At 42.9% G+C, this 8,146-nt stretch overlaps 1 long non-coding RNA gene across 1 annotated transcript in view; it reads left to right on the top strand.

Moving 5' to 3' along the window:
- Positions 1-7,754, top strand: part of LOC139025818 (uncharacterized) — a 15,084-nt gene extending 7,330 nt beyond the window's left edge. Inside the window, exon 2 of the long non-coding RNA XR_011477456.1 lies at positions 4,953-7,754. This is a non-coding gene — a long non-coding RNA (uncharacterized lncRNA). The remainder of the gene's footprint in view (positions 1-4,952) is intronic.
- Positions 7,755-8,146: the final 392 nt, after the last annotated feature.

The following is an 8,146-nucleotide window of genomic DNA, read 5'->3' as shown; positions in this document are numbered from 1 at the left end:
GCCTCATTTCTATTTTTAAATGTTTTACAGGGAAAGACACAATATGTAAATCTATTAGCTAACCACGATAGCAAAAGACACAACTTTTTTTTCCCACACATTTTTTTCCTGCATAGGTAGCTATCACAATTTCGACCAAATAAAGATATAAATAGCCACTAACCAAGAAACAACTTAATCAAGATGACAGTCTGATAACATATTTATTGTTATAGCATATGTTTTGTTTAGAAAAATGTGCATATTTTCAGGTATAAATCATAGTTTACCATTGCAGCCACCATACACAACTCTCACCAAAGCAACTAGAATAACTACAGAGACCATCGTGTATTACCTAAAATACTCATCATAAAACATTTCTGAAAAATAACACAGCGTACAGCAAATGAAAGACAAAGATCTTGTGAATCCAGCCAATATTTCAGATTTTTTAAGTGTTTTACAGCGAAAACACAATATAGCATTATATTAGCTACTACAATAGCCAAAACACACACAGCATTGATTCATGCACGTTAGCGATAGCGAATAAAACCAGCAAAGATATTACATTTTTGACGGCTGTCTCCACTATATGGGCTGTCTCCACTATATGGGCTGTCTCCACTATATGGGCTGTCTCCACTATATGCGCTGTCTCCACTATATGGGCTGTCTCCACTATATGAGCTGTCTCCACTATATGGGCTGTCTCCACTAAATGGGCTGTCTCCACTATGTGGGCTGTCTCCACTATGTGGGCTGTCTCCACTATGTGGGCTGTCTCCACTATATGAGCCGTCTAACCTATATGGGCCGTCTCCACTCTATGGGCTGTCTCCACTTCTCCCTCATCATGATAATCACGGTGTCTGTCTCTCTCTCTCTCTCTCTCTGCAGGTGACCGATTTCACCCCTCCCCAGTGTGAGATGGTCATCGTTTCATCGGTCGACTGCCCAGCTGACCCAGCAGCCTGCAGCTCTGCCTTCTGGCAGCTCTCTGCCAACATGACCGACGGTGTCAATGGCACGGGCATCACCAGCCTCAAACACCGCCAGGGCGCGGGTAACCTCACCCACACGGACCTAAAGCAGACGGTTGTTACAGCAGCGTTCAACGCTTCATGCTGCTCTCTGACAGTGGAGCTGGTGGCGGTGGACAARGCCATGAATGTCGGCACCTGTCGGTTTTCCATCGTCCGCAGTGCGGGACCGCCCTCCCTCGCTCTGTCCCTCCCACTGTTGGTGTGTCTGCTGGTCTCTGCCTTCTTCACTACGTCCCTCAGAGACTTACTTATCTGATCTTAACCTCATGGACTGACTGACTGCCAACCTGATACTACTTCTTAAACTTAACTTCTCTGGGATAGTTGGGACGCTAGCGTCCCACTTGACAAGCACCCCCAACCCCCCCCCCACTGATTATCATCGCTAGCATAGCGTCACAATTAAATAGTAGCATCTAAATATCATTAAATCACAAGTCCAAGACACCAAATGAAAGATACAGATCTTGTGAATAAAGCCATCATTTCTGATTTTTTAAATGTTTTACAGGGAAGACAAAATATGTAAATCTATTAGCTAACCACGTTAGCAAAAGACACCACTTTTCTAACTCCATCAGTTTCTTACTCCATCAGGTGCTATCACAAATTCGACCAAATAAAGATATTGATAGCCACTAACCAAGAAAAAACCTCATCAGATGACAGTCTGATAACATATTTATTGNTTAAGTTAGTACGTTGCTAACATGATCGTGATAAAGTCAATATCTCTATATCCATTGAATACATATTGACTCACCTGTGTGAATGTGTTTTTATCATATCAGATTTCTGGTGAAATCACTTTATCTGCATTGACGGGTAGAAATGTGTGTCAGAGTGGATTAGCAGGTGAGTGGACAGGGTAGAGTAGCGCTTGAACACTTTTAAACACCTTACAGGCAAACGTATGCTCCCGAAACACATGCGAACACAGCATATAGGCCATATACTGTACACTGTATTTTCTGGAACATTTTATTTATTGGGTTGTCAATATTTTTTTTTACAAATACACCAAAACAAACTAATATAGGTCATATAGTATAGGCTCTTCAAACTCAACTCTGGACTTCGAAGCCAGTTCCACACCATTTTTTCATTGTTCCCCTCCAATCAGGGACTGATTTAGACCTGGGACACCAGGTGTGAGCAATTAATTATCAGGTAGAACAGAAAACTAGAAGGTTCCAGACCTCGTAGGGTAAGAGTTGAATACCCCTGGTATAGGCCATATAGTAATGCATAGGGTCTACTGTGATGTTTATAACTGGCATCAAAACCTTAATAAACAGTCCTGGTGATAATACACAATATCACATATTTCATTCATAGTATCTACTTTGAACCAAGGTTTGGATCAATTCCATTTCGATGACCAAATTAAAATGGAATTGACCCCAAACCTGCTTTAAAATGTACAGCTATGGAAATAAATACTGTTCCCTAAAGGAGGGAATGAGGTATAACATACTATGGGGAGTCAACAACCAATCATATTCATCTGAAGAAAACTGAAATCACATCCAACGGGCCATTGGATGCCGAAGCCGCCCTCATAAGCCCACCTTCCTGGCTATAATACCGGGGTTCACATTCATTTCCTCAATTCAGTACCGCTCTTCAGCGAGCCCAAACCCCCTGACGGCGAGGGCCAAAATATCTTATTCCTCATTCCATCCTTCATGGAACAGTAGTTATATTCATAACTGTACATTCCCTTTCAGTCGGTCACTCGGTATAACATACTATGGGGACATACAATCACGCCTCAAGCTGGCTCAGAGGGTACCAAACTAGGAGACCCACGGCAGCCCAAGCACACACAGGTTTCATCGGCTCCAAAAAAAGGGGTTACAAAAGATACATTTTCCCTAATACATACCCGAGAAGCCTGAACTGTCAGAGCCCCATATAGGGAACCAGAACATGCTGCAACTTGGCTATGCGATCTGACACGCTGCCACTGCAGCCCAAGTCCATAGATCCCACGATTCCAAGAACAATACTTACCTTGCGAGCCTGAAACGTCAGAACTCATACAAGCAACCCCAAGTCCAAAACAACAGAACACCTGTAGTGACTTGGTAAAGTGTACATGTGCACTGCATAGCATCGGCCAGAGTTGATGAACCACGGCAGCCCCAGGCTCAAACCCACAAGAAACTTGCAGTAACCTGGAAACTGTGTACTTGCATGCTGCCACGGCAGCCCAAGGCTCATACCGACAGGAAACTGTGGTAACCCTGATAATGCGCACTTTACGCGCTGCCACACACCAAGGATGTAACATCACTTTGGAATTCCAAACAGGAAGGGTGTACTGATAGCACGTGAAGATCCTCAATGCGCTTGGACTCCACGACCGCAGATATGGGATCTATGGGCCAAACCCATAGATCCCATATCTGCGGTCGTGGAGTCCAAATGTATTGCCTGCGACAATAGATCCTGATGACACAGAACCCTCCACGGGTCCCCGGCCAACAGGCGGATGATCTCCGGGAACCATGGTTGTCTGGGCCAATGGGATGCCACCAGAATCAACAACAGACCCTCCTGACGGACCTTGTCCACGATGGCCTTAATCAGGTCCACCGGAGGAAAGGCAAAGAGCAGGGTCCGAGGCCCCTGATACGCCAAAGCATCCATTCCCACCGGAGCGCCCAGATCCCTCATTGAGAAGAACAGTCAATGCTCATTTTCTCGCAATGCATTTAAGATCTTCGATGGCCCTGCCGAACCGGACCCATATCTGGGCAACCACTGAGGGGTACAGTCTCCACTCCGTAGAGATAGGACCCCCCCTCCCGGAAAGTAAATCCGTGTCCACATTGAGAGATCCACAAAGATACGTCACCCTGAGTGACAGGAAATGTGCACTGCTCCATACGAGCAGATAATGGGCCAGGTTTAGGAGAGACAGAGATCACCCCCCCCCCCCCTGCCTGTTGATGTATGCCACCGCTGTCCCGGACCGTACCAACACATGCTAGGCCTCGAAACGTTGGAAGGAAATGCCTCAGTGCTTGAAAACAGTCAGTAGCTCTAGGTAATTGATATACAGCATCCTTTTCTCAGTTGACCAAATCCCTCTTTCTGAGAAGCCCACACACAGCGCTCCGCCTCCCAGTAAGGATGTGTCTGTCGTGATCGACATGTGGGACACTACCCAGCCCATGAGAACCCTCTGTAACAGCAGTCACTCGTCCCTCCAAGAAGTCAACGCCCATAGGCATGAAGGGGATACTTTGAGCAACTGATGGCAGTGGCGAGATGTGTCCAGACAGGTAGCAATCACCCAGCGCTGAAACAGACGCATCAACAGAAGTCCCAGAGGCACCACAGCTATCATAGAGGCTATCAGACCCAATAACCGTAGGCACAAGCAAAAAGGCACAGGCTGCCCCGGCTGATACCGTGCCAGACAGAGACGGAATGCGATCCTCCTCCGTTGCGACAAAAACACATGATTCAAAACATAATCCAGAACTAGACCTAGAAACTGAATGAGCTGAGTCAAACAATTTGTCTTGTGATTAAGTATGAACTCCAGAGACTGAATATGGGAAACCAGTGTGGCATGTTCTTCGACTCCAGTACGACCAACCAATCGTCCAGATAGGCCAATACTCTGATCCCCTGGCACCGCACCGGTGCCAAAGCCGCCTCCACCAGCATAACTAACTAACTAACTAACTAACAAACGAACGTGAAGCTAAATAGAACGAGTGCTGACATGCAACTCCACATAGACAACTACCCACAAAACCTAAATGGAAAATGGCAACCTAAATAGGGTAATGTAGGTTTATGGTGGCCTGAATTGGTTCCCAATCAGAGGCAGCTGTTTATCGTTCTCTCTGATTGGGGATCCTATTTAGGTTGCCATTTTCCATTTAGGTTTTGTGGGTNGCATAGGTTTTGTTAGAAAAATGTGCATATTTCAGGTATAAATCATAGTTTGCCATTGCAGCCACCATCACAAATCTCACCAAAGCGACTAGAATTACTACAGAGAGCAACGTGTATTACCAATTTACTCATCATAAAACATTTCTTAAAAATACACAGCGCATAGCAATGGAAAGACACAGATCTTGTGAATTCAGACAATATTTCAGATGTTCTAAGTGTTTTACAGCGAAAACACAATAAATCGTTATATTAGCATACCACATGTGCAAACGTTACCCGAGCATTGATTCAAGCCAAAGAGAGCGATAACGTTATCATCGCCAAAATATATTAATTTTTTCACTAACCTTCTCAGAATTCTTCCGATGACACTCCTGTAACCTCATATTACAACATACATATAGAGTTTGTTCGAAAATGTGCATATTTAGCCACAAAAAAACGTGGTTATACAATGAGAATAGTAGCCAAACTAGGCCGAAAATGTCGGGCGCCATCTTTGACAGTGATCTAGTCTAATGAATAACTAATCATAAACTTTACTAAAAAATACAGGGTGAACAGTTATCGAAAGACAAATTAGTTCTTAATGCAATCGCTGAATTACATTTCTAAAATTATCCTTACTGTGCAATACAGGGTTCGCCAAGCGAAGCTACACAAAAAAAAATGGCGATATATGCGTTTGACATTTTTCAACAGAATAACGATTTATCATCATAAATAGTTCTTACTATGAGCTGATCTTCCATCAGAATCTTGGGCAATGTATCCTTTCTCCGGTCTAATCGTCTTTTGGTCGAAAGATGTCCTCTTGTCCTGTCGAAATGGCAACTAACGTTCGGCATGTACTGGAAACGTGACCAGCTCTTCAAAGTGCGTCACAAAGAAATGCCTCAAAATCGCACTAAACGGATATAAATTGCTATAAAACGGTTTAAATTAACTACCTTATGATGTTTTTAAGACCTATAACGAGTAAAAACATGACCGGCGATATATAAGTGGCTAAACCAAAGCTTGGAAGGAGGCCAGTCCGACGACCACTCTGCGTCGAGCGCACTGTTGAAAAGGACGGTCTTTCCGCTCCAGGGTCTATTTATAGAGCCCAGATTGCGCAATCCACTCCATTCAAAATCTCCCCGCTTACTGACATCTAGAGGAAGGCGTAGGCAGTGTTTGTAGCATCATAGCATTCACAGGGACTTATGAACTGACCTGGGAGCAGGGGCCAAGATTTCTGAAATCTCACTCCCTGGCAGGAAAAGTGCTGTAGAATGAGTTCTGTTTCACTCAGAGACATAATTCCAACGGTTATAGAAACTAGAGAGTGTTTTCTATCCAATAATAATAATAATATGCATATTGTACGAGCAAGAATTGAGTACTAGGCAGTTTAATTTGGAGACCAATATTTCCAAGATCGAAATAGCACCCCCCATAGGCTCAAGAAGTTAAAGGAGAAGATACATTTCTCAACCATATTTCTATTTTTGATGTAAATGGGATGTTATAGAAGGGTTCAGAATACCTGTTCTGTGATTTCACATGTTTTTGAGAACTTATCCCAAACAGATAAACCAAAACCACTTCCTCATCCTCGTTGTGTCGTATGGGGCTCTGAAAAAACCTGAACAAAGGCTCCATAAACACCCAAATACGTCCTTTTAGAAACGGCAAAGCTCTCAGTATAGTGATGCAGGTCTTTAGATGTTGTACACATGAAATTGTGCCTTTCAGAATTTTATCCGCAATATTATATTCCCTTTTGCGCCACTCGAGACGTTTCCCCTACCCTATATTGAGTGCTTTGCTTTAGCTTTCTAAAGATCAACAACGTTTTATCCATTCAACAGGAGTGGATTTTGTCTTTTTTCAAACTTTCTTTGTTTCATCAAACGATGATGAAAATATATATTTTTAAATATAAATGATGATTGCCGAACAATGTGGAAGGAACGCGGGGCACGTGATGTTATCACTTACACTATAAAGCTCCCCTCTACATTTCATTCTAAATGCCTACTGCTTGCTAAAGCTATTTCTAACTTTAAACACAACGTTTCTTTGCAGGATCCTTGTCCTGACTTTCCAGAATCCCTGAAATGCTTCGCCTTGCTTTTCTGATTGGCTAGATACAAGTTTCAACATCCAATTATTTCAGATCTACTAGAGTGCAAGTTTCACTATGGCACCGTGGCGATAAGTTGGCACATGATGATAATTATTCGAATATGACAAATATCAGTCAATTCTTGCATTCTATTCATGCTGGCTTTTGCCTGAGACATGAAACAGATAGGTTGGAGGCATACAGGCTATCACCAATGTATTAATTGCCAATTTGCCTAAATGGGTCATTGAAACACTTCAACCACAACATTTTTATTCAACCCTATAGGTGTGATGTCATTACGTCCATCTGTTTTTTATCGACACGTTCAGTGGAAACGCGTCGTAGCAGGCAACTTTCTAAATGTCTAAAAACACCACTGGACAAGTTCATGAAACATAGCTAGGGATGGCGCAATTGGGCATCAGGTTGCTGTATGATATGTAAAGAAAGCTAATATGTTTATTAACACCTATCCAGGTGTTGTTAGATCTGGCAGGCATCTGCAAAGTTTTCATCTGGGAATGTTCCCAATGCCACCATGAAAATGAATGTTTCTGGTGTAAAAAAGTGCCAGCAGCTTCTCTCTGGGCAATTTCTCATCATGTCACTTGCACTGTAATATTATGTTTTAATTTTTGTGTCCGGTTTACCTCTCTGGCATGAATAAAAAGCTCTGCTTTCCTGCTGCATTTGTGACTCGTGATATTTGTTTTGTTATGATACGGAGGTAGTTTAGTAGCCTGTGAAACTCGCCTGGGCCCGGTTTCCCAAAATAATCTTAAGACTAGTTCATCTTCAGAACTTTTGTAGGAACATTGATAAACCGAGCTGTTTCCCAAAACCGTTGTTATTAACTTGCACTTGAAAACACTCGTAGTCTAAGGCCTGCCTCGGACCACACATAGAACAGCTAAGTGCTTCATTAAATGTTTTGTTGCTCTCCCGGGTCACTTTATACACCGAAGATGTCTGTAAAACATAGAATCACATGTTTTATCAATTTCTCTGTGAGTGCCGATAACTTCAGAACAAAGTTGACTACAAATACAAAGATGACTGCATTCAAATATAAACACATTAG

The sequence above is a fragment of the Salvelinus sp. IW2-2015 genome, unplaced genomic scaffold, assembly GCF_002910315.2.
Source record: "Salvelinus sp. IW2-2015 unplaced genomic scaffold, ASM291031v2 Un_scaffold3334, whole genome shotgun sequence".
NCBI classification, from domain to species: Eukaryota; Metazoa; Chordata; class Actinopteri; order Salmoniformes; family Salmonidae; genus Salvelinus; species Salvelinus sp. IW2-2015.
Note: the sequence above shows the minus strand (reverse complement) of the source record. Positions and strands in the feature narration are given on the sequence as shown.